General features: G+C 38.7%; 1 long non-coding RNA gene across 1 annotated transcript; it reads left to right on the plus strand.

Moving 5' to 3' along the window:
• Window positions 1-11601: 11601 nt before the first annotated feature.
• On the plus strand, window positions 11602-13188 carry LOC130611274 (uncharacterized). The gene is made up of 2 exons (XR_008975206.1): window positions 11602-12167; window positions 13040-13188. It is a non-coding gene; the product is annotated as an uncharacterized LOC130611274 (long non-coding RNA).
• The last annotated feature ends 13717 nt before the right edge of the window (window positions 13189-26905 follow it).

The raw sequence follows: 26905 nt of genomic DNA on the forward strand, positions 1-26905 counted from the left end.
AGCTAGTTGTTAGGGCAGAAACAGCGTGAAACTGTTATCAACAGATCTTTGTTCCATATCCATTTTAATTAATGCACACACTTTAATTAACTATTTGAAATGGTATCTATGCTTTCTGAAATTTCAAGAAGTTAACCTTATTCAGTTTATTCCAAACATCTGTTTGACAGCTTGCATAATTTTGTCCCTTTATGTTCATTTGTGGTTAGTATATCACCATAACCATAATTACAGTGTGCCCAGGTTCTATTTTTTGTAATACCTGTTTTGCAAAAATATGTTAATTTACTAGTAATTTAATTTTAAATCATAATTTTAGAAATGTCTTTGGTAAATAGTATAACAGAAAAACTTTTGTACTAACATATTCTTCCATTCTTTTTTTCCTTGCAGACCATTTCTTCTGAAAAAGTATTTCTCTTAGGTGTAGGTGTAAATTTCCAAAATTTCCATTGTGGCTAATAGCTGCAGTTCTTCAGCAACAAGTAATCATGTAATCCCATTCTCCCTTCTCATAATAGGCCAAACATTCCTGTTTATCAACCCTTTCAGAAAAACATCTCAGCACAGTCTTTCTTGATTAGCTGTTCTGTTTCATTCTTTCTGTATGTACATGCATGCACATATTTACTGGGTGCTTATTTTGGATCCATGTTTGGATAAGGACCAGCTCAGCCTGACTAAATGTCTTTCTCAGTGATGTTCTATTCTGTTTACCTTAATAAATTGAGAGTAGGATGGCAGGAGGAAATTCCTCAAGTTTGAGTACTGGTATCTCCTTGAAAATTTATTTTCTCCTTTAAAAGCTCAGTAAATTTCTACAGCAGCTCTAATCATGCTTGCACAAATTCCTAAACCAGATTTTCACCAATTGTGTCAACCTTTACAGTCTTAAATGAGTATCACATATATTTCTATGAATTCTATGTATAACTTGTGCCAGTAGGATCACAAGGAAGACAAAAATAGTTGTTTACTAGCCTTTGCAGTAAATCTTTTAAAGAATTGTCTGATCTAGAGGGAGCTGAACTGCAGGTGTTTATGTTGGTTTATTGTGGATATGTAGATCCACAGAACTTTTGAAATGTAGACCTCTTTTCTGTTGTACCTAAATTAGACACAGCATCTTACCTATAGGCATCTATTTCTAAGAAACTTAGCCAGAACATTTTAAAATCGAATTAGGTTGTATTGAGATCTAAATTTATCCAAATCTTCAGTCTGAACATTCATGGGAAAATATTTGTGAGTTTTCGATTGGTTCTTGCTCTTAATTGAATTAGAAATACTGCAGAAAAAATCTTTTGGGCTTTTCCCATGCCATAACTAATGTAAGAAAAATAAATAAAAAGAAATAGCAAGCTTCATTCTTTGGAAAAGGTTTTAGCTAATTTCATCTAAAATTAAGTGCAGATAGTTCCTTAAATATCAGGAGTGTATGAACTAATGTAACACTAGATTGATATCCATGTGTTCTTCTATATCTTTGATCCATCCTGTAATTCTTTACCTACATCTGGTTTTTAGCAGTAGAAATAAAAATTCTGGTAACTGTAGACTGCAGAGGAATTCTGCCATCTACATCATTAAGATGAGCCTTTGCATCTGCCTTTATAAAGCTTGCAGGTAGTATCAGCTTTGGAGTTCTCTTCAATGGTTCCTGAACATTTTACCTGGCAAAGTTCACATTCCATTTAATGTTATGAAAAAGGCAAATACTCCTAGCACACTTATTCATACTTCTGTCTTCCAGCTTGAGAATTTGTTTCATACAAGGGTCTGTATGAGAATCAGAGAAGGCAAGCCAGGCAGTGCATAGAGGAGCAGAACGTAGCTGTCTACCACATGGAAGATCTGCCTAGCTGAAGGACCAGGAGCTGCTTGCTTGTTGAATCTGAGGATGTTGTCTGCTGTGGTAATACGAGCCTGAAGGTCTTTTTAAGTATATGAAGTGTATCCATAAACTACTGCAATACAGTTAATTCAGTTCACAAAAACAATAATCATGTTTAAAGTAATTTTATTGGTTAAGAAGTTTTGAAGCAAATTTTCCCTCCTCTCTTCTTCTTTTCCACCTGTGTATCCTCCTCCAGTCTTGTACTACTCCTGTGCTATGCATGGCCTTTAAGTATCTTGACTTGCTGAATGCTTCAGGACTGTGTTTGACAGTATCCAGGGCAATTAAACCCGACCTTCCTGTGGCCTCCCTGGAAACATCTGAGTAATGCTAGCTACTGTATCAAATAGGTGGGGCAAGGGGGAAAAGAGGCTACTTAACTAGCTTTGGCAGCCTAAATTCTCACGTCATTCCTGTAAATGAAAGTTGTTGTTCTGTCAAATGAGATATATGGTCTCACAACAAGCATCATTAGAATTCTGAACATCCTTCTTTCACAATATTTGCAGAGCCTTTTATGCTTTTAGACATTTTAATTTTATTTTCCAAATGCAAATACTAGTCAAATTATTGTCTCCAAGGGTTTAAAATAATTTTAGACTCTAATTTTCATGCAATCAAATGTGAGTTATGCCTCACAATAAATTTAGATAATGCTGTTGAAGGGAATAAATAAAGCACCTGGATGCAAAAGTATTGTCACAGATTGACAGTTCCAGCTGCTTGGGAGACATTTTTGATTACTAAAGTATCAAGTCACTTAAATAGGTGCCATTCTGTAAGGTTTTATCACCTGCAGACATTAGGGGCAGAATGAACTTTTCTTAAGCAAAGGTGATCTGTTAAAATATTGGTTTTGATTTGAATTATACATTCTGTGGTGGTCATTTTTAATGGAAACTAGGTCTGCCTATTACCTTTTAAAACCTGTCTTAGGCTATTACTTGCTTTCAGCTTGGTATTCAGTGTGTCTTGTATTTTAATGTTCCAAATTTCCTTCTGTCATATTTGATGTCAAAATTAAGGCCACAGTTAAGCCAGAAATTCAAAACATCAGTCTCTTACACTAATTGGTTTCTTGTCAGCCATCAGAGTCTTACAAATGTGAACCAGGACAAGCTGCTTTAAGATTTTGCAGCCAAAGATTGTATTTGATGTGCTTTGGATCACTTCTTTTGCATATCTGATTTCATGCTTTTCATACTAACCCCTTGTTGCCTTCCGGCAATGCTGAAAATACTTGGGCCTGTTCCATCTGATTTTACATCAGTAGGATTCTTTTGGTAGCTTTGAGGTAGACTTTAAACACTACATGGTGTTACATTTACTTGAAACCTATGTTACTCTGCTGACTACAGCCTAGGCTGCTGCTCAAACTGTGTATAAAACAGATTATTGTTATATGCCTCTGAAAACAATACAATAAATATTTTCTCCATGGCCAACACACTCTGAAGCAATAAATACTCTGAATGTAACTTTCCAGTAGCTCACTTTTGTAGCAGAAACAATACTGACTTTGACATGCTAAGTATGGGGATTCTTCCTGTATTGCCATCTATGTGTTCTGGTCAGTTACTTCTGCCATTGAAAAGGCCACCCCATACATCTCGCATGTTTGAAGCCAGTTAGAACTGAAGCTCTGAAGCAGCCCTGGTGGCCTTTGCAGATTCCTGTGCAGGCTGCCAGCATCTTTTCCTATAGATCCCTTGGATTCTGGTCATGAACATGGCAACCAAAGGAAACAGACTTTCTTTGTGAGGATTCCAAATCACAACTGCTCTTTGGATAGCATATTAAAAAAATAAATAAATGCTATATTAAAAGTAAAAGCCTATAGCTATTTCCTTATTTTGCCTTTTCAAGGTCTGGAACATTACCTCAGCTTAAGGTAGAGTGTTTCATGATGTCAAGAGTTTTCCTTTTGTGGCAAAGCTTTTTCTTCTGATACACAGAGTTCCCCTTCTGTAGAGTAGCACTCACTGCTACACTACTGATAAATGTTAAAAAACAAAATGCAGGGTAAGGTTATTCAGCACCAACCAACACATCATCCAAAGAGCATTTTTATTTTTGAAAATACATCTATATTTGTGCCATCTGCTTTTGAGAAGCTGTTCAGGTAGGTTTAGGAGTACTGCCAAGTTAGATGTCTGTTTTTCCAAAGCAGTCAGTCAAGAAAGGTAGGTTGCATGAAATGCCTTCTAGAATATGTACTAGAGAAGATTAACTTGTTCCTTGAAACTGTCATCCTAATGTCATTTTGTTGGCAATCCTTCAGGATGATCTCTGTATATAAATACTTTATTCTCTCATTTCAGAAATAAAGATGATTTTTTTCTCCATGACCTACTAAATTGGGCAAGGAGACACAATTTCAAATCCTATTAACAGAAAGTTTCAAAACTGGAACATGAACTGAAACTATGGATCACTGCCACTGTGAATGAAGAATGGAAAAATCTAAGAAAGGGAAAGATGTAATTAACAGCAATTTAAGTTTTTATCTACTTAGGTAATAGGAATTAATACGGGGTATTTGTTGCTAGTTTTGACACACCCAAGCTATCTGTTTATTTCATCATTCCCTTTTTTGGTACTAAGACAAATGCTGGATAAAAATGCATGTCAATCTAACTTCATATTCAGATAACTGTTCTAGATCAATAGAATAGCCTTTAAATTATTCTTCTTTTGATCAGTTTAGAAATACTCTTGGCAAAACAAAGAGATGGAAAATAATGATCTGAAAAGAGAACTCCCTGAACTGAAGAAAATACAGATCTCATGAAAAGTTAAATCTGTTCAAATCATACATTGCTAAATGGATTATCTTCATCTAGGGCTCTTAATTTACCAGTATTAATTGTTGATCATACCTAACAACCATGTACATACTAAAGAACTCAGCCTGGAGTATCTTTCTTTTGCATGTTATCATGTTAAAAAATTATATTCTCCTGGGGGTAAAGTCAGAATAAAAAGCCTGAATGTTATTCACTTGCATTTTAAAGATGCTAGTTTTCTTAAACATGAAGAATTCTCTGTTAAAAACTGGGCTCCAAAATCCGAATGAACAAAATATTTAACATGAAACTCAGCAGTTTCACATTAATAGATCCTGGTTGACAGTGTGCGACTTGGACGTTATTGATTACAGCTCCAATGAGATGTACTAGCTTTCATACAGTGTACAAGCAACATGTGCAGGCAAGCCAGATGCAAAATTGAAACATTATCTAAACAGAGTTGATTTCAAATGTTTCAAATGTAAATAACCCACTGGGTGGTCCTTGAGACTGTCAGCAGTCATTATTTTCTGTAGCGTAAACAGGGCTGTCAGCTGGGATTTGTGTCACAGAGATAAAAAGACATTCTTCCTTAGCAAAGCCTAGGCTGTTGTTTTTAAAGAAAGTTGTGCACCTCCATGATAGATGGAGAATACCTTTCTGGATTTTAATGAAAGTGTTTTATAAGCTGTCATGGAAACCAGAATAGGTGTCTGAACAATGTAGACTAGGAGGTAGGTAAAGGTTAATGGAATTACCAGAGTAATGGAATTACCAGAGTAATAAGCCTTAAAATTCTGACAGATCTAAATAAATACATAATTTCCATAGATGCACTCTGTTCATTCTTCAAAGTTTTCTGCAGGTAGCAAAAGGTAAGTTTCTGGGTGCTGAAAGGGGAATGTGTTCTTCTTGGTATGTGGTCTTCTCTGATTCTTTGAATCACAGCTGTGGTTTTTGTTTTTACCAAAAGTCAGTTTTTCAGCAGAATGGAATTTTACACAAAATACACCCTTTCACAAGAATTGTCTATTTTTTTTACTCTTTGAAAAAGGAAGTGGTTACATTTACTTCCCACACCCCCAGCCCCAACCCTCTGTCCCCCCTCCCCCCCCCAAAAAAAAAAAGTTGAAGGATAATTTCAATAAAAATCAGGCAAATTTAATTTTTCTTCAAATATGTTTCACGTGTTCCAGCCCCTTGAGACTTTTCTTCTACAGTTCCCAGTAGTTTTGTCATCCTGCAGTATTTCTCTAATTTTCATACATATTGCTTTTAGCTTTGTGTATATGCATTTCATGGCTGTTCCAAGCAAAGAAACTTTACTGAAATAAAAAGGGATTGAAATCCTTGCAGTACAATGTGTGCATCAGAGATACAGAAAGCTGTAAATGTGCACTTTGTGGTGGTAGTTCTTTCTTTCCTTTTTTCTTCACCTGGCATTACTTTTCTTCCACTAAGAGTACAACAGTCTAGTAATTGTCTGTGTAAGAAAAATGCAAACTATCCCCTATGCACTGACGTGTCAGATTTAAATGTTAGAGGAAAACACACTGAAGCCAGCTGAAAATGTTGTTGCAGAGAAAGAATATTATTCTGAGTCCTGATATTGGGTATCTTTTTTATAAGTATTTATTTAATTTATTAAATTAATGTCGAAAAGCTTTACTGCATCACTAGGTAATAAAGTGGAGGGACTGGGTAAGATAAGGGAACATTCTGTGTAGCAGTTTTTATGTGTGTCTCTGCATGCGTATGTATCTAGGAGTAGTATTTGGTGAAGAAATATTTAGACTGAACCTTGTTGATTGGATTATATTGCATTTTGCCCTTTCCATCATTATTATATTATTAGCTAATGTTTATTTTCATAACCATTCTTTTACTACATCTGTAAAAAAATAAAATCCTGCTTTGAAGTTCAGGATTATATTGTGCTGAGAATATTAGAAATTGGCTAAAGCACAGCCATGGAGGGAGGGGGCTGAGCATGGGAATATTAAGGCTGAGTGGAGCAAAAGCTAGAGATGTTCTGAAGCCCTGGTCCCATGATCTTTAATAACATAGCTTAGTTTGTCTTCCACTCCACAAACAGAACCACTGATTTTCTCTCATGAGTAAGATTTAAAGGATCAAAACTCTTAACTTGACACTGGTGGACATATTGGCATCATTTGGTTTAATCTACTGAAAAATTTATTTTTACTCTGATTCAGAAGAGAAAAATGAGCAAACTCCCTACATAGTCACTGGAAAGAGGTAAGTGCTCCCAGGGAGCCTCTTAGGCAGTGTCACTAAAATGACTAAAGCAGACAGCATAGAAAATGTGGTTCTGAAATATAACCGTACCGTGTGGTTCTTAGAAAGCTAGACAGAGACTTGGGTGCATGTTAAGATAGTCAAAGAAAGATAAACTTATGGTGGAGTTCTTGCTGCTTTCTTTTGGAATGTTAATAGCCCAAATTAAACAGTGGAGAGTACTCCAAATACCAGAGCAATGAAAAAGTTTACAGCAGCGATAGCAGCATTTGGAGTATCCATATTTTTTCTCAAGGTCTGCTCACTTCCCATGACTTTCAGATTACTTGTATATAGCCAAATATAACTCAGGGTGCAGATACGATGGAGGACTGATTTTGAGTGCCTGGGTATAATTCCTTCACTGATGTTACCCGATGAATCCGAAACAGAACAGAACCAAATAATATTGCTTTCTATTATAAGAAGTGTATTTTGTCCCATAGATGACAGGTTAGTGCACTCAATCAGCAAGGAGTTCAAGTGAACTGGCACAGAAAAATTCCCCCTTTAAGTAAGAATAAAGTGAATTTCTAAAGTCAGCATAGAAATTTAAGTAACCTCTATTATTAAAATTATGTAGTCTCTGGGTAAAAATAGTAAGTTTGTTCTCAAAGTCTGACAACCTTGTCTTTTATAGTCCTGAATTGAGGTGTTACATGCAGCTTTCACTTCAGAGTGGGCATGAGAGAAAGCACCATCTCCTTAGGCCAGAAGCTGAAGTTTTGGTCACACATTTTTTGCAAACAGAAGTGATCAGGGACCAAGCTGCCAGGCTGGAAAAATGGCAAAGCAGCAAGCAGAGAGATAAAAGCTGGGCATTTGTGCCCATCCAGCTCACCAGTCTGGCCCTTGCTGCATGCAATCTATTGGTTGAGCCAGCCTTGCTGCTTATTGTTCCCCATGTGCAATGTGAGGAATATCATGTGTTTAGAACACTTCATACATGGAAGGAACTAAACACAGGCACATTTGAAAAGATGGAAGTGTATTTCAAAACCACTCTTGTTAGATTCTCCATGTTGGTAACTTGGCAGCAAGGTTCAACTTACTGCTTGTGTGGAGTTTTTTTGGACTAGCAGCTTATTTTAGGGGACAGCACAGTAATATGCTGAGCTTCCTTTGGCCTCTATGGTGTTAAAGAAACCGAAAGCAAATTAGCTGTAATGCTGCTATGTGTCTGCAAAGTAATCAAAGCTGTATCCTGGAGAAGACTTGCCATCTTGGGTAAACCCCAGCTGTCCTGGGCAGCCATCACTCCAAAAGCAAACCTTTGACCCCTTTATATTTTCATAATTATATGTATGTTATCAAAAAGAAGCAGGAACATGGGAAAGAAAAAAGTTTAAAATAAGTATCTGTACTGTGGGAGTATGGTGGGGTAAAAGTGGTGAAGGCAGCAGCTCTCCTTCACAGCAGAGTGCAAGTCTCTGCAAGAGTCTATTGCATACGTATCCATATCATTTAGAAAGGCACTGTTGCCTGAGCATCTTCCTGGCTTACCCTAAAGCAATCTGAGAGCAAATAGACCATAAAAATGGCCTTAGTTTGTGCTTTCTAGGTCCAGAGCCAGTGGGAGACCAGGCTAAGCAAATGCACCTTCTAGTTTGGCAAGTTTGGGTGCTGTCGGCTGGTGAGAGTATACAGATGCTACATATCCTAACTTGAAACATCTGAGGAAAGTAGAAGTAACATATGAACGATGAATATGGGATAAGAGGTTCTCATGCAGAAATGAAAAAAAGATAAGGAAAAGGGTAATTTTTTGCTGCTTTTCCACTATGGTCCTACAAGTCCTCTAGTAAATGCCAGAATGTAAAAAATATGAACCAACCAACAAAAAAAAATAAATAAAATAAAAAAAAACCACACACACACACAAAAAAAAAAACATCATCAGAGACTAGATTAAAACAGTTTATATGCTAAAAAGGTTTGATCCAATTGCTCTTGAAGTCATACGGAATTAACTTGAGAGAGTTTCATACTGAATGCCTAAGGACATTCTTATAATAAATGAGCTGCCTCACTGAACAGACTTGAAGAGGTTGGGGTAAAGTGAAAAACATTCATTTACAGAGCTGTGGGCTAATGTACCAACATTCACAGAATTACAGTGATCACAGCCCCAGGCAAATCATAGATTAAATATAACATCAGTGTCAGCAAGAGCAGCAGTGGGCTCTACATTAGCTCAAGAGTAACTATGTTTACCATCTTCTTACCTCTTGGGTTTTCTTTCTAATATTTTAAATGTTCTAAATCAAATTAATTTCATTTGGACAACATGAGAAGCTGATCAAGGCTTCTTGATAAGCATTTATGTGACATAGAAGACACTACTGCCCAGATACCAGTTCCATCATGCGTATGGAGCAGGAGGAGTCAATGCCCGACTTGTGAGGGACAAAGGGAAAGGAGAAAGGGATATGTCACTCCTGGAAGAAGATCCTGTGATTCCAAATAAATAGAGAGGATAAATAAGTATCCAACCAGCTGAGATGGTTTTACCAGTCTGCTTCAGTAAAGAGTAGCTGCAGTACCACTGCCAGAGAACACTGGAATTTGTGAGAAAATGAGAGGTTGGGAAAGGAAGAGAAAGCTTGGGAAGAAGCTGTAGAACAGAGAGTGAAAAAGGATTGTATCAGAAGATTTGCATCACCAATTAACCACAAATATTTTGTGGCTGATGTGTCAGCCTCATTTTATTTTGGGAGTTGTCTTTTAGGAGGAAGAACAGTCCATGTGCTCTCATAAACTAAAGATAAATGGAAGAGATGTCTGTTGTTCTGTTGAGTTACCAGTGATATTAAACATCCTTTTGTTTCTCCTTATCCTCTTCCCATAAAGCCAAAAGCATAAAATTAGCACAACACAAACATTAGCAAGGCCCCCACACGCAGGGATTACACAGAAATCTGTAAAGTGTTCTACTAAGCCAGAAACATGGTCAAAACTTGGAAGCCCTGTCAAGAAAAGTGATGTTGCAAGCAAGGATGTTTGTAATGTTTGATAGCAAAACTTTCCCTCCTGTGTATTATTAATAGCAGCTCTGAGTGCTGGCCGAGGTGAGCGTGCCACGATAATGGTATGAGCAGTAAGTAGAAAGTGTTCAGCAGTGAGCAAATATGTAAGCAATAGACCGTAGTAATCCCAAAGAAGCAGTTCTCCTTTCAGCCTTTGTGCACCTATCCCTAATGTGTGTGATTTCCAAAACATTTGAGAACTAAGTAGAAAGTCTTAGTCTGATGTCTTCACATTCCCTGTCCTGGAATTCCTCACACACACACTCTCTTCTGGTATATCAGTTCAGTTCCTTTCAAAGAAAATTACGCTTTAAAGCTCAATACAAAATTTAGGACACAGGCAAGAGAGGGAAAAAGGCAATTATTGTTACTTTTCCTCTCAGATACTTCTGTGTCACATCACTACTATTATTGCAGGGGCCACACCTACCTACGCAGACATTTTCTTGGGAAGAGAAGCACAAAGAGTATCTTGACATCTCAGATGGTTCTGTCACTACAGAAAATTAACACAATTCATTTGCTTACATGATCTGATAGTCCTTTCTGCACATTTATGTGATGTTAAAATGCTAACATTGGTATGAGCTCCATAGATTTTAATTTGCTTTTGAATTTTTGTGTTTACCTAGCCATTAACTGTGTATCTGTACTTCACATTAGGGAATAAAATTTACCAAGGAAATAATATACAGAAGAGATAAAGTCTTATGAAGGAAGCAAATATTGAGTATAGTTTGGCTGCCATTCAAAATTGCTGAATTCTGATGCCTCAGTTCATTTCAGTGGGAGCCTTGCTCTCTATCGGTCTAAGCTGTTGTCAGTGGTAGCCAGCAGAGTAATAGCTAACTTGGCTTTTGACAGATAGAGCTTCTTGCTAGCCAGCTGTGTTAGTAAACAGTTTTGAAAGCATTTTTATCTAGTGTTGCATTGACAAAAACTTGCAATCATTGAAATTGAAAGTCTGAATTAGAAAGGAATCTTGCGTCCTCCTTGTCTGTATTGTCAATGTATAAATACGTTGCATTTAAAACAGCATTTTTTTGTTTGGATTCCTTTTATTTTCTTTGAACAAACACTTGTATATTTTCTTTGCTTTGAGCATACCATGTGTAAATGCCATTTTTTAGCATGGCTAAGTAATTGTTGAGGTTTTGCTCTTTGTCACAAACACAAATATCTATCAGTGAGAAAAGTTTAAATGACCTCTCTTGAAGTTTGGATTTTGTCCTGAGTTCTAACAACTAACATCTGACAAAGAAAAGTAACTAAAGAAATGTATCTTGCTCCCACTGGAGTCAAAGAACCAAGCAAACAGTAGGAGAACCTAGGGTCAAGGTTATGGATAGTTGCAGTAGCAATCTAAAATGCTGTATAGGTGAAAGATATATTCCATTTCTTTTGAAAAATACATTTAATGTACTTAAGTCACACTAGACTTTAATGAATGCTTACATTTAACAGAGAATTAAGTTTCTTTGCTGAATGAGGGCCTAAACGAAATCGTTTTAAAAAATAAAAAATAAGAGTTTTCTAGTCTTGTAGATTTTTCATCTCTAATTAAGATATTGGGGAAATTGTAAGTTTTTTATTTTTTTAAGGAGAAATAGACAAAATTCAGAACAAGAAATTGTTACTTATTTCTGATTTCTCCTTCCAGGTTTTTAAAAAGTAAGCCCCACAGACTTTGAAAACAGAAAGGATAAAAACAATCCAGAAGAGTGCATAAGGAGTACAAGCAAGGAAATTACTAGAAACAGCTGACCTTAAACCAGTCTTTCAGAATGACAGGCTGCCAAAGTTAAAGGAGCAGATGGACAAGAAAAGAATATCAAAGAAAGGACAGAAAAAGTACTCAGCCTTTGTTTTAAGTACTTTTAGACATTTCTCCTGCCGTTGTGTTATTGACTTAAAGAATAATGACTTCCTTCGCTTCCTAATTTCTATAAATTATGTTTTTTTTACAGGTAGGACAATGTCAGCTTCACCATGCAGAGTGTTTACAGTTGGGAATGTTTGCAAGGAGAAAAGATAACTTTATCAGATTACTTTTCACAGGGTTTTTTCTGCAGATCTCCTAGGCACTATAAGGTTCACTGTTGAAAGATTTGGGGTGAAATCATGGCCAATGGGAATTCTGCCATCAACTTCAAAAGAGTAAGATTTCATCCTTGATCTTATTTGTTTAGCAAGAAAGTGCTTATTTTTCTATTCTTTTTTTTTTTTTGTGCACAAACTGCCAGCTTTGCATGAAACAAACCATCCTGATTTCCAGAGGGCCTTTCAAAAGCCGGGTGATTGCCAAAATTGCAAATCCAATTTGTTCACAGATTGACCAGTGTGTGATCATTCCAATTATATTTGGCACATGTCAAGTGGAAGAATCAAACCTCCCTCTTTTTGGATCACTTATACACACTTCAAAAAATAAACTACCAATATAATTAGCTGCTGAAATGCTTGGCAGGTTGCCCTGAAAAAATCCCCACCAGAAGAAAACACACTCCCTTGATTCTCCCCAAGCTTGTTCTTCAATAAGCTACCCAGATCTTGTCCCTTGCACCTGCACTGATTAATGTAATCCTCCTGACTGCCTGCGGGTACCCCCAGAAACTAGTTTTCCCACAAGTGAGGTCCAGGAACTGTGTTCCATGAGAGCTGGACAACGTGGCAAGATCATTCCCCCCCTCCCTCAGTCTCACCCTGCACAAGCTGCTGGTTAGGCCCATCTGCACGTCGAATGTGCTTATTGGCACCCTATTTAATAACTGTGTTACAGGTCCATGTTGAGGTTTTCTTTTTGTGCGTCGGTGAAAATGTGTGACCCCATCAAGCTGCCTGAAACCCTGTGTAGGAGCTACTTTTTCTAGCAAACATCTGCCTTACCTCTTAAAAAAGGTCCTTCTCTTCTCCCTTTTGCCTAATCCTGCCAAAAGCAAATTCACTGAGCATGCTACTTATTTTGTTGCTAGCTTGAAAGGCAGAAGATCTTCCTTTTATTTCTTTATCATTTCCATTTTCCTTCCCAGTAATTGTCATGAGAATAGCTTCAAAACACTCAGAAGCTGAGAAACAGAAAAATACAGTGCTGAAGAAGGAAAGCCAAATAGCAGGTAAATGTATCATGAAACACAAGCTTATTCAGTAAAACTACATTTTTGAGAAGAGTTTGGCAAGAGCTAAAACACACCTTTGGGCTTTTAAAGCCAGTTTATACTTTGTCATCAGAACACTGTGGACCGTCCACTGCTTAATCTTTAAAAGACATTACTTCTGAAGCTGATTCACAGTCCCCTGGTGCTCTAAGTTCCACTTTGTGCTGTTAACTCTCACCCTATTTCTACAAACCCAAGTCTCAAGATTATCCAGATCCTGACCCTCCTCTATGCTTGAATGCTTCTTAGTGTTCTTTTCTAGCAATTTTTTTAAGGACCCATTTTGAGGGAAGACCATCAATAAAACTATTAAATCAGCAACATCTCGTGACCATTCTCTGTCAAAAAAAAGCCCTTTTTAGGTTGAAGCAACACCTCACTTTCTCCCTAGTATTTCTGTTCTGACGATCACTTTCAATTTTATACATCTTGTCCATCTCAGTTCAGTTCTCATGTAGAACATAATCAAAGGTTACTGCAAGTGTTCTAGACAAGTCTGGACAGTTTATATCTGGTTCATCACCCTTACCCAGGAACAGTTTATCACAAAAGCTGCCAGATAAGCCTTGCGTTATCCATATTTGGTAAGTATTGTTGCACTTCTTCCATGTCTTTATTTATGTTTTTCTTCAAAATTGTTCTGAATTCATGAATACTGACAAATAGATCTGTAGATGCCTGGTTTGTGTTTTTCTTTCATTAAATATAGCTAGTAAGTTTATTATTCTCTAGTCAAAAGCTACCACAGTCAGTGTGATGGGTGTATTTATAACAGTTTCTACCAGACTTCCAGCTCCACGTGCCAGTTCTCTCAGTGTCCTGGGATCATTTGATCCCTCTGGCTGAACCATGGTGAACTATTGAAGACTGTCTGCCTTATTGTATACAATAATGTTCATGTCCATAATTCAGCTCTCCCCATTTTCTATCAAATATTCCCATTGAAAAGTGATGAACCACTTCCTTTTAGAAGTTTCTCAGCATGGGAAAATTCAATTCTGAATTTATGTTCACATACACCATCTCATGAAATTGTGTGATATTGCTACCCAAAGACTGCATTTTGGGGAGAAAAACAGTTACACTTGTAAGGATATGCAAACCCTAACAAAAATCTTATGAAAGTAGTTTTTAGGCAGGAAACCTTGATAGCTAGTAAAGTAATAGATCTCCCTCACTCCTTTTCATTTACAAACTACTTCAAACTGAACAGATTAAAAACTTATTATTAACATCCTCTAGAGGACGTTGTGTGTTGTGTTTCTGCTTTTTAAGGCAATGTAGCAATCCTTGCTTGTATATATGGCATTGGGACACTGCTCTTCTTTCTAAACCTGTATTTCTGGATGTGTGCAAATCAGCCCTTCAAGATCGTTCCAGACAGAAACTTGGCTTCCAGACTCTTGGTGCAGAGGAGAAAGGTTTTCTTTTCTTCTTGCTTTTGACAAAAGTAGATTTGATAATGTGTAAGCCACACCACTGGAATGCAGTAAATAAACATTTAAAAGACCTATTAACAGGCTCAGCCAGTTTGTTTACCTAGCTCTAACTCAAATGACCTCAGTTTAAATCACAGTTCAGGCATTCAGCTGTGCCCTGAGTTTCTGCATCCTGCCCCCTCACAAGGACAAAGGAACTGAACAAAGAGCATCACAACATTTGGGAGTATGCAGGAACAACAGATACAGGGGAGCACCAAAGCCTCAGGACCACATTTGAGCGCAGAGGGCACTGTAGGCACTGCTTACACCGTACCCAGAATGTGAGATTCTGGGCAAGGAGACACAAATCCACCTATCCCAGAAGTCAAGCTATTGTAATGCTCTACTGCTATTCTACTCTCTGCTCATTTTTATAAGTAGAAGGAAATGCAGGCCACAGAGAATGAAGGTAATGGACCCACTATTACAGAAATTCCCTATTGTTCTCTCCTTTCAAAGGGATATGGCAAGAACATTGCATTTCATGCTATGAAATTGTATTGGTATTCCTCAGCTGCTGGGTTCCTCCAAGCCCCTCCTGGGGTCAGTGCTATGAATATCCCCTCCAGCACAGCAAGCTGAGGCAGGCAGCAGCCAGGGATGGCATTTGGCTTGGAGAATGTTTAGTTATGTGAACATCAGCTTTCGCAATCTGATTCATAGCCTGAACGAAGGTTGCGAGTTTGCAGGCTGGTATGTGGACACATTCAACACTAGATTATAGCTTTACCATCTTTTGCTTAACTTGAAGAGAGTCAAGTTACAGTGAACATAAAAACTCTTTAGAATCCCCTGTGCATTTAAATTTCTCCCCTTCCTCCCCATTCCAAGTTCCATTCCATCAGGAATCCATCAGGAGTCCGTGTTTTAGAGAGGTAATGAAGAAAAAGAGTTATGCATATATTGTTCCTCCATGGTCACTTGAAATCTTTTACTTTAATTGTCTAAAGAAGGAAAATACTGCCTGCTTTCAACTACAGAGTTAATCAAGAGTCTTAAAAGTTTTGTGTAGAAGAGAGGAAATCCCCCCTGTCCCTTCTCCCTCTATAACTTCAGCACTAAACCAGTCATCCAGCTTTGCTTGAGCTTGTGCCTGAGGCATCCAAGAGCACTCCATGGCCTCATAAGGAAACAGACATGACTGTAGGACAGTTAGAGGGGCCTCACAGTGTCTTAATTCAGTTCATAGCCTAAAATTAAGGAGAGTTAATTGAGACCACAGTTTAATGGAAGTAGAGGTGTGAAAAAGACTCGAAAAAATACCTGGTGCAGACATATGTAAATAAAAGGCTTCAAGTACTTAATAATCATAGTGTTTGCATCACAGGGAGGATTTTCTCATAATATTTACAAGCAAATGGACAGTGTTTGTGTCAGAAGTGCACAGCCTAACCTGAAACAATGCTACTTGTGTTTGGTTGGGGTTTTTCCCCTCTGAGAAACTCTTCTTCTTCAAATATAAGGCTGTAATTGTCTTATACGTCATGGTTTCCATTTATAGCAAAGTCAGCATAGCTCCTTAGTGCTGTTTAGTGGAAAAAGAGAAAGATTTGGTTATTTAAACAGGAGCCCAGTCTCTATGGGATGTGTAAATTGTGTGGAGTTTCATGAGTAGGCATGCAGCTTTTATAGCTAAAACTGTTGATGAAAAGGGCTACAAACAAACAATGAGACCATGTATGGGGTTGTTTTAGATTAAGATTTGCTTTTTGATTAATTGTTGTCTTCTCCAAGAACAAACTGAATGTAAGGACAGATCCTGGCTCCTCCCTTATGCTCTTTGCAATGCCTTGATACAAGGTGAGATGCTGACCTGAAAATATTTGGATTTACTTTGAGATAAAACACTAAATACCTTATTCTCATTTTGATTGTTATGGTCCTAACAGATATGCCAAATGATGCCTTTTAAGTGTTAAAACCAGTCAACACCACGCTGCAGCCATCACAGTAATTGTCCCTTGCCAACAGAGCCAAAGAAATGTATAGACAGTTCACTGGTCCTTTTCTGAATGTGAAATGCTTCATCCAGGTATCAAGCAGAGAATGGTGGGTGCTGTGAGGACAAAACTAACCAAGCTGCGTGTACCAAGGTGAACACAACACTAATGTACATTAACATCAGGTTAGCATTGGGAGAATATATTTCATAAAGCAGACACTTTGAGCTACCAACCCTGTTCCCCTTCAAAGGCTGAACTTGAAAACTAAAATTAATAATTCCACTTGTTTTATAGACAATAGAAATACTTCTTCCTATCAAGCTTTCTCTCCCACAAATCTTTTTCTTTTTGTTCTACTGAAACTAATGACCTTATCATCTGTGCTCTTCTAAAATCCTCTATCACTCCTTTTTTCTTTCAAAATTGTCTAATTCCTTAAAATAAATAAAATATACTCAGAGCAGTTGTTCTGTTCTCAGCTTTTCTCAATCCGTTCTTGACCTTTTTTCAATTCAGATTTTCTTCTACCTCAGACTCAAAGAAAAACTATTTATCCCAGGTGCTGCTTGTTTGTTTCATCTGTGTAGAAGTTTGCTGAATGGCACACAACCAGGATGTTTATATTTTTTTGAGGAATTTCATTATTTAATAGTATATATAACCTGGACTTCTTAAAGTATAAAAAAAAAATGAACAAACAATGTTTTCATAGCATCATAGAATCACCGAACAGCCCAGGTTGGAAAGGAATTTGAAAAACTATCTGGTCCAATCTTTCGTGAGGATAGGAGTCTAGATAAGCCTAGATGTTAGTTCCTATAATACCTAAGGATTATAAAAAGTGGAAATAATGGGAATAATCTTGTAAACAGAACTGCCATTGAGTAGGTAATGTGATGTTTGATGTTTGCTGTTCAGACTGTCCTTTATAGGCAATGAAAACTTTTGCACCTTCTGTCACTGATGATCAAAGATCTGGTTGTGTAGTGTATTAAAAGAACCATCAGTTATCATTTCTTTTCAAAGGAGCATTAGTCTTGTGTTTCTAAACTGTTGGTTTCATGCAGTAAAAAAGCCTTTGGAGAAGTGATTATCCCGGGACCTGATGTTCCATACTTGGTGATGCATGTGCTTCTCTGCATGTTCTGTTGGAAATCTGTAATGTCACTTTTCCTGTTGTTGATCATCAGTATTTTTTAAGAGGACACGAAATTGAAGTATATGTGTTTAAGGCCTTATTAGCACAAGAATATTTCATGCCTGTTAGCTGTTAGTGTAGATATTCTTCTCAATTTGTATCCTTTCTGACTTACAGACTTGTTATTTTTCGCTATGTTTTTCTGTGATAATCACCAGGTTAAGACATTTGTCTCTTCAGATTTAGGTTTCTTTCTAAGAATTTCCTAATCAACCTCTCTTCATTTGGCTTCTTTTTGTGAATTATAAATACTTTGTCATTATTTTAGAAACTAAAGATTATGCCTAAGTGCTTAATTAATAACTTGGTTTAATGGCTGACCTCTAAAATCTGGGTTGATGAAAGTTTATGGCCAGACTAATACAGTTACTAATTTGAAGGTGGAAATATTGTCATATGTTTAAAAAAACACTACTCAAACTAGGCATTAATCCAACCCAAAGCCATTTAATTTGATTCAAACTGTCTAGGTTTTATGACAGTGGCATTTTCCAGTTGTAATCAGATTTTAATTCATCAAAATGCACCCACCTGGTATTCTAGGTGACATTTAGTGGAGCAACAATGTAATGGTAAGATGTGTCTTCCTGAGGATGCAGACTTGTGCTCTCATCAGAGATGATAACAACACCTTTAGCTGAGCGGACAGCCAGGGGCAAGACTGAAAGCCAACTTGTCCTCATCCTGTGTTGGGGAAACAGAAACACCTACTGCCACAAAGTATTTTCTATCTGATTAAAAGTTGAAATCTTTGCCTAGGACTCAGGTGGGCTGAATAAAGTTTATAAGGAATTAGGTCACTCACTTCCATGCTCTGGGAATCACCTCAGTGATTAGAGGTCTATTATAAGACCTAGGATGAAATTAAGAATTTGTTCAAGAGAGACTAAAACTCAAATGTTTTTCAGGGAAAATGGCAGTGGTGTTATAGTTTCATGTTGTCTGGGCTGAACAGAGCTTCATGGTGTAATCAGGCTTCCCTGTGTTTTAGCTGTTCCCCCTATTCTGACAGCAAACATTTTTCTCTGAAAACCAAGTAGAAAAGACTTCCTTGTGACTGGTAACTGATTCTAAACAGTACAAATTGCAGGCAGGTTTTCAAAAGCATTGTCCGTCAGTTCAGTCTACCTGTGACTTTGGAAATCAAAAACATTTCCCTCCCAGCACTCCAATGACTTCCATGAAGCTGTTTAAAAATCCCTGACTCTTTTCAGGTCACTGGCACTATTCCATGGATCTGAAGTTAAGCTCACATTGTCTTACCAGACCAAGAACATTCAAGTGTTTTTTGAATCAATAGTTTTCCCATCCTTTCTACATGCAAAGTGGTTCTTTTTTCTCTTTAGTTTCTCCATAAATCTTAAAATACTGTCAAAATGGAACATAATTTGTATTCATTGTGCTTCGCATATGTTTCCCAAAGGTGCCAAAACAATAAACCTTGGATAACAGATAAGTTATTGCTGATAACTCAACCAAGAGATATATGACAACTGTGATAGCATGGTTTGCTCTTAGCAATTATTTGTATTCTCTGAGACATGGAAACTACCTCAGAGCCTGGGAACACAAAGCATCTAATCCAGCTGTTAGGAAGAGACTATAGATTCGCTAAACTGCCAGGCCATAGAGATTGCTTATCTCTTTGTCATTTCACTGGGGCAAAGGCAATTATTTCTGTCAAGCCTGGACACAGGTTTCTCTCTGAAGGAACCTCAGATGGGGAGCACTTGATTTCTCCAGGGAGAAATATAATTGATCCTATTCATAAGCAAATAACTAAGTTAGTAATTAACATGAGAAAAGCCTGTATGAAGCAGATGGCAGAAGGGAGAAGAACTGGAACCTCAGGTGACCACTGAACAGCAGGGCAAAGGCATGTGGAGTTGCGGTGACAGCCTCATGCCCTCTCCACCTACATCCAAGGTCAACCAGGCACAAGCTGCTTTCTTTGCTCAGCAATGTACAGAAGCCACATCCTTGTGTGCGGCTATCACTGCTCTCAGTGGAGCAGCAGGAGAATAAACTTGGTGCACAACTGCCCGGACCCGTGGTGCTTAGCTGAGCAGTCCAGGAGCAGGCAGCATCACCACGGTCTGCCTGGTGCGCACTGAAAGCCGGGGTATCCCTGAGAAGATGTGCAATACGAAATTCAAAACAGAGCAGGGTTATTTAGTCAGCAATATGTTTGCAATAGCACGAATGGCTCCCTGGTCATAAGCATGTGTAGTAAATGCTTTCCAGAGACCAGCAGAGTAACTACACATCCGAAAACCTCAAGGAATGAAAGGCACTGGGATCCCTCCCAGCCGTGTAGTGTTACAGGCAACACTTAAAAAAAACACATCCACGTTTAAAAATAAAGCAAATAAACAAGTAAGCATGTCACCCACCACCACTCCTTGGTATGTAACCTCTTACTGAGAAAGGAATTGTCAGCAGAGCTGGTTATTGAGATTGCCACACCCGCAATGTAGGTTGAAATTCACACCATGTGTTTGGAGATTGAGGTACCAGAGCTACATATCATCCAGCTGAGCTCCTCTGATAGCCAGAGAAAATGCTGCCCACCACATACCCAAATCATGTACTGGAGGAGACTCTTCCATGGCTAAGACAGCTGAGAACCACTGAGATGCTCTGACATCCCTCACTAAGTTTGGGAAGGGGGATAGAGATGGGATCTAGTGCCCTTACATAAAGCCTAATCTGGAACTTTGGAATACAAGGACCTTTTGTGCCTCTTCTTGCCCTTCTTTCTATTTAACTAGCAGACTTCCGCTCAGGAAGAGCCTCTGGTACAGTTACCAGAAATCACAGGTGCTGGCAACACAATTACTGTGACAGTGCAAGTTCCCACAATGTCACAATGGCTCATCCACTGTTGAGCCCACCAACATGGACTCGTTTGCTTTTACAGCACATCTGGTTCTGTGATCCCAAGTTTGAAAGAATCCTGTTGTGAGATCTAAACCTCCAGAGTATTTTCTTTGTGCAGAATGGCATGAACAAAGGTCTCTGGATTTTGCATTAATTTCTCTAATCCCAAGTTGGTATGAGTGGGAGAAAAGGAGGATTTTTTAGTAGACATGTCTTAGTTTGGGCCGTATCTTGCCCTATTCACATTGGCTCCCACAGCAGTGTGTTTAAGGAAGGGACTGATGGCCCCAACTCCTGTGCTGCCCATGAACTGCTGCTGCTGCACTCCCAGACAAGCACAGCTGGGACACCCAGGAGCCCCCACTCCTCAGGACAAGCAGCTTGGTGCTAGCCCTTCCCTCTTGTCCTGAAATATCCAACATAGTTCCTCCCATGCCACCAGGAATAACTGGTGGTGCAGTACAAGGCTGTAGGTTACATGATGGTCAGACCTGGTCCTCCAGCTCAGCAGTAGCTTCCTCAGGGGCTGATGCCTTGCAATACCAATGGCAGGGGTCTCAAAGGGTAAAGTGAATTAAAACCAGCTTCCCCAACTCGCCAAAATGGGATTGAAAAAGGAGAAATGCTGATTAAGAAGAAACTGATGTTTGTGACTTATACTTGTTGAATACATGCAAATAAGAAGTGCATCAACAAGAATATTGTTTCTTAGTAACGCTTTAAGTTATTTCATAACTTAGATACTCTAAAATGTGATCTAGCACACTCTGCCTGCACCACCCCTTATTTGTATTTAGTAAATAAGTCTCTCCCTGACCATAGTGCCTTGTGGAGGGGTGAGCACAGCCCAAGGCAAACCCAGCAGAGGCTGGGCCATCACTTGCATCCAGGATGGGACACTGCTCGTGGGGGATGCCTGGCTATCTACAGACACCAAGGGACAGATGCCATCACCAACACTGCCACAGGACACACTGCCTCAGCCTGCAGAAGTGCAGGGTTTGAGCAGGTAGCTGCTCTGCTCTTCTCTGAGCTGCATTGCATGGCTCGTGTGTCCTGACACCAGTGTTGATGGGAGCAGCATGAGAAAAAGAGGATAAACAACATCCTTGCAGGCATATAACAAAAACCCCAGTAACACTGGGGTTAAATTTAAGGGGTTCTGGTCTTTATTTTGCCCACAGAAAACACAGAAACACACCAGCACTCTTTCTTAGAAATACTCTGAATTTTTAAACTGTTGTGTAGTTTTAATGCTGATTAGTCCTTACAATCTTGCACCAGCAGTATATAATGTAGCAACAGTTTCCAAGTTAATAACATCTAACTCATATAACAAAATAAACAATGATTATTATTTACTGCAGGAATAAATGTAAACCTAATGTCTCAAGACCATTATATTTCATAGTCTTCATTTCTGAACTGAAGGGGAAGGCAATAGTGACTCTTCATAGGAATGCACAGTAAACAAATATTTGGATATGAATTTTTAGCCCAGCAGCATGCCCCTGCAGGTCCAAATTCTGGTAGCAGGTTTAACTTTAGAAAATAATAACTCATCAGCCACAGAGTTTTAGCTTTTTGTGAGAAGTAATTTACTTTTATGTTCATCTCAGTGAAAAGGTTGCCAGTGCAGCCTTCATCAGAGTGCCACCATGGCGCTGTTTGGAAAATACAAGTGGTGAACAGCATGTAATTTCATAGGAGGAAAAGGGTGTAAGCAGAGTTATGACAAAAATTTCCGATTCTGGTAAAAATCTGCAGTATCTAAGTAACTCAGAATCATGTTCCATTGGAAACAACGTAGTGCATCAGCATTTATCTGTTTCCACAGATCGTGACCTATTGCATTTCCCAGTCACTTAAGTGCCCTTCCGCAGAGTTCAGTATTTACCACCAGGGATAGAAGTAGTGGCTTAGAGTTCAAACCTCTCTCCGTTTGGAGAGACAGCGAGATACACGGTTACCAGGGAATGCAATACTCGAAGATAGTCCCTAGATGTCACTAAATACCACGGCTGGTTTAAACATAAACCAAGGCGATTTGCAACAGATGAGCAGTTTTAGTTCTGGAGACACCATGTATTCCCGCTAGCTGGAAAATTGCAGCTTTCAATTTTTTAACTTTCTTTCGCATTTCGTCCTTTCATTTCGGCGGTGAAATAATCACATGTTGAAAATTAGGAAAGCTAGAGCATGCTGAGCTGCTTGAGCACCAATGCTAGCTGATGGCTGGGTTTGCTCCTGCACTCTGTCAGACCTGTCAGGTGGCTTGTGTTTACAGGAGGTGACTTGGGGCCCGTCCCAACAGCTTCTCAACCAAGAGGGAAAACTCCTGTTCCTTCAGTGCTTCTGGAAATCCAACCCTTCATCTATCTTGTATGAAATTACTTTCCCACTGCAGCTCGTCCACACTTTGTGCTCTTTGCTATCTCAGAGGCGCCTGGTCCCGTAAAAGCCACCAAGGCTGGAGCAGTGGAGATCAGCAGCTGGGTAGTGTTATATGATAGTGTTTTCTGCCCTGTCCCAACACAAAGATGCTGGGACCACGCTCCAGCACTGAAGCCAACTGATATGGAGCAAGCTGTGCTCATACTTTCTGCTCTCTCCAAAGCACTATGAGCACATGCAAGCTGCTGTTTGGTAGCATCCCCCCAGCCTGTGATAACACCCCTGAAAATAATTTAGGAGATTTCTGGTTGATGCAGACCAAGATTATGTCAGAGACTGTTCCCACAAATCAGCAGTGTGGGTAACCACGCTGCTGCTGCTCATGAGACTGTGACTTGGCACTGCTACTCCATAGCTGCAGAGATACTGTATCCTTGCGCTCTCCAAACAAGGAATACAGAAAATGGATGGAGGAGTGCCTGCATTATTAAAAATGTTGATTAAACATTTAAACCTTTTCATTGCTCAGAAGTGTGACGGCTACACGTAGCCGTGCATGTTCATTATTAGTTGCTTTTTCAACTGTGTTTTCAAACAGCAATTATCCAGCAGCTAATCCTTGGTCTTTCCTGATAACATTTCTTTTTTAAAAAGCTTGTTATGCTTTCCTGGTTTAATTATATTCTCTGTGGAATTACATCTGTATATTTTCTATATATTTTCTGCAGAAAACTCCCCTCCGTATCAAGAATTTGAGTTAAAATGCTGCTTTTGATGAGCCGTAGGCCTATGGAGAGGATTTTCAAAGGTAGGTATGACAGGTGATATTTTTGATCATCATTGCCTTTACATTGCAGTACCATAAATTATGCAATACTCAGGTATGATCTACACTTGCTGACGTCTAGCATTTCCTTGGACTCCAGAAGCAGCCCAGAAGGAGTGACTTTTTTGGCACAAAATGTGTTAGTTAGCCAAGTGGCTTTTTCCTTATAAAAATGAAAAATACTTGCAAACATTAAAACTCTCCCAAGTACAGAAGAGATTCTGTTTAAAATGAAGAGTGAGAAGAGAATTTAAAGTATGAAGGAAATGTAGCCAAAAAACTCTCATAGGGTTTGTGCTTACTGAAGAGGCTCTAAACCGGAAACATGATTTACCACTAAATCCAGGTTGCTGTTGCTGTTGCTGCTACAGTCCCCCTCTTATCCAAACAGCATTGGCTTCTCTGCCAGAAAACACCAGAGTCTGAGGGTGTATTCTCAAGGTCAAGTTATCAAGTAACTTTCTGCAGGGTATATTAAATCATACCTGAACCTAAACTGTCTTGACAACTTCAGTGCTCTGTTCAGCACACTGGGATGACACAAGTTTAGCTCTCTTTAAACTTTTCTTCCTTATCCCTCACCAGTAATACAACTACCTCTGGTTGTGTTTATTTGGCACCACTGGAGCAAAGACCAGCTAGGTGGACAAAATTAGAGCAGTATAACATAATTCTTGTATTATTTCTGTATCAAATGGGAATAATACAGTACAACAAATAACTGGGAAGAAGTAGGCATGGAGAAAATCATTGGAAATCAAAGCTCATCACATACATAGGTGTGGATTTACTGTAAACATCATCACTGCAAGAGTATACACAAAGCATGACTGCTTACTGCTCTCATTCCATGATTCCCTTGGGACACTATAATTAGAATCATAGAATCATAGAATAGTTAGGGTTGGAAAGGACCTTAAGATCATCAGGTTCCACCCCGTCTGCCATGGGCAGGGACACTTCACACTAAACCATCTCACCCAAGGCCTCGTCCAACCTGGTCTTGAGCACTGCCAGGGATGGAACATTCACAACCTCCCTGGGCAACCCATTCCAGTGCCTCACCACCTTAACAGGAAAGAATTTCCTCCTTATATCCAATCTAATTATTAATAGTAGCTATTTTTTTTGCACTATAACAATGCCTAAGCATCCATCCACAAGGCTGGACTCGGCTGCTCTATGTGCTCTGCAAACAGGACAGAAAGCCAGGTTGTCCCAGTCAGTTCTGAGGCCTTCAAGGACTCAGCACTGCAGCTGCAGATACTCTGCTGCTGTTAATCCCGGCTCACCTGTTTGTGCCTGGGGCAGCACTCATGAGGCATCTTATGAACAGCAGGGCAAGTCTGATGGTGTTTCTGGGGGATCTTGGTAAGGTGAGATGGAGGCATCACAGGACAAAGTAAGTTAGTGATTGCTTTAGAAAACATGAAAAGCAGCTAATAGAGACTTTCATTTTTGGCTGACTGAGGAAGGCTATAGAAGAGCAAATATGTCACTAATGTATTAGATATTATGATGTTGCAATAATTGAGATATAGTAGAAACCTGAATGAAAATCTTATCTGGTTGGATGGACAGAAAAGATCTACCTTACAGATTTAGAGAGTCACAAAAATTCAGGGACAAGCTTGGTATAAACATATGGATCCAAAGTCATGGAAGAAAACCAGTGCTACAGGTCTGAGTAATAGGGAAGATGAGTTCCCAATGACTATGGGTGAAGATGATGGAAGACATGTGCAGGAGAGTGTGTGTGATGGGCTGTACTAATTTTGACACCTATATATTTCCAGGAGATGTGAAAAGACCTGAGCTTTGATTTTGGGCAGGCAAGAAAAGCTCCAGAGCAGAGAAGAGAAATTCTGAAGTCTCCAGCATACAGTTGTGTTCAGGAAGGAGATTACTTAAAATTATTTGTGTCTACATGTTTGAAAAATGACATTATGTGAGAAACCTGAGGTGCACTTGTGAGCTGGTGAATGCTGCCAGCTCCTGCAGAGTGGTTTGAAAAGATCACCAGACAATTGTCACTCTGGCACGTTTACATCCAGTTCTCTGACAACAGCCAGTCACAGACACTTGAATATGGGTTGAGACTTTCTACATTTCCCCAGGACTTCTCAGTCTCCTACTTACTAAAAAAAAAATGTATTTATCTTGTAGCCCTGCACAAGTTCAGACTTTGTTCTTTCATTCCAGCTCATTTTGTTCATCTGACCATAATTCAGGATGCAAAAGGTTTAAGAAATCTGTCCCAAAAGTTTTCCTGGTAGCACATAAAATAAATTATATTTCATATTTTGAATGTGTAGTACAATGAAAAAATAAAGAACAATGCAATGTAGTTAGCATACAAAATGCACATAAGAGAATGATAAAAAATATGCAGTCTATTATTGTCTAGATATTTAATGAAAGCAGCCATAAAAGTAAGAAGAAAAATACCCTCACAAAATTAATGGTTACTTTAATAGGGTGCTATTAGGGCAGTACATCTTACTTCACTTAAGTAACTTTATAGTTTTGTAGTATTTACAGATAAGAACAACCACATGAACATACCTAAAAAATCAGCACTGGACCTCTTTTTCATTATCTTAAGGAGTAATAGAAAATTATCTTAGTCTGTATAATATAGTGGATATGATGATTTTAAATCAATGCAAAGAAGGGAAAATTATATCTCTCGGCTATATAGCAGTCAACCTGGTTTTCTGATGTTTTGCTCACAGAAAGCTCCAGGTCATTCCCATCTCCTACAGAATAATCAATTTCCCATTAACCAAATAAAAGCTGTGATGGCAGAATATGCGTACAATGGTTACCCATACAAGCCTACAAACTACTGCTCACGTTACCTTATTTTAGCACTAATATTGTTTCCTATGTTACCTTATAGTAAACACACGCTTCAAGTAAGATAAAATACAATGCCTTGTGCTGAAGTATGTGTGAAAGATCATGAGGCGCAAGGAGGTACTGTTAGACCCAGGTAATATTTCAGGAAGGATTTGA

Source organism: Pezoporus wallicus, unplaced genomic scaffold (genome assembly GCF_028554395.1).
Source record: "Pezoporus wallicus isolate ANWC-B61680 ecotype Strahan unplaced genomic scaffold, APGP_CSIRO_Pwel_v1 contig_161, whole genome shotgun sequence".
NCBI classification, from domain to species: domain Eukaryota; kingdom Metazoa; phylum Chordata; class Aves; order Psittaciformes; family Psittacidae; genus Pezoporus; species Pezoporus wallicus.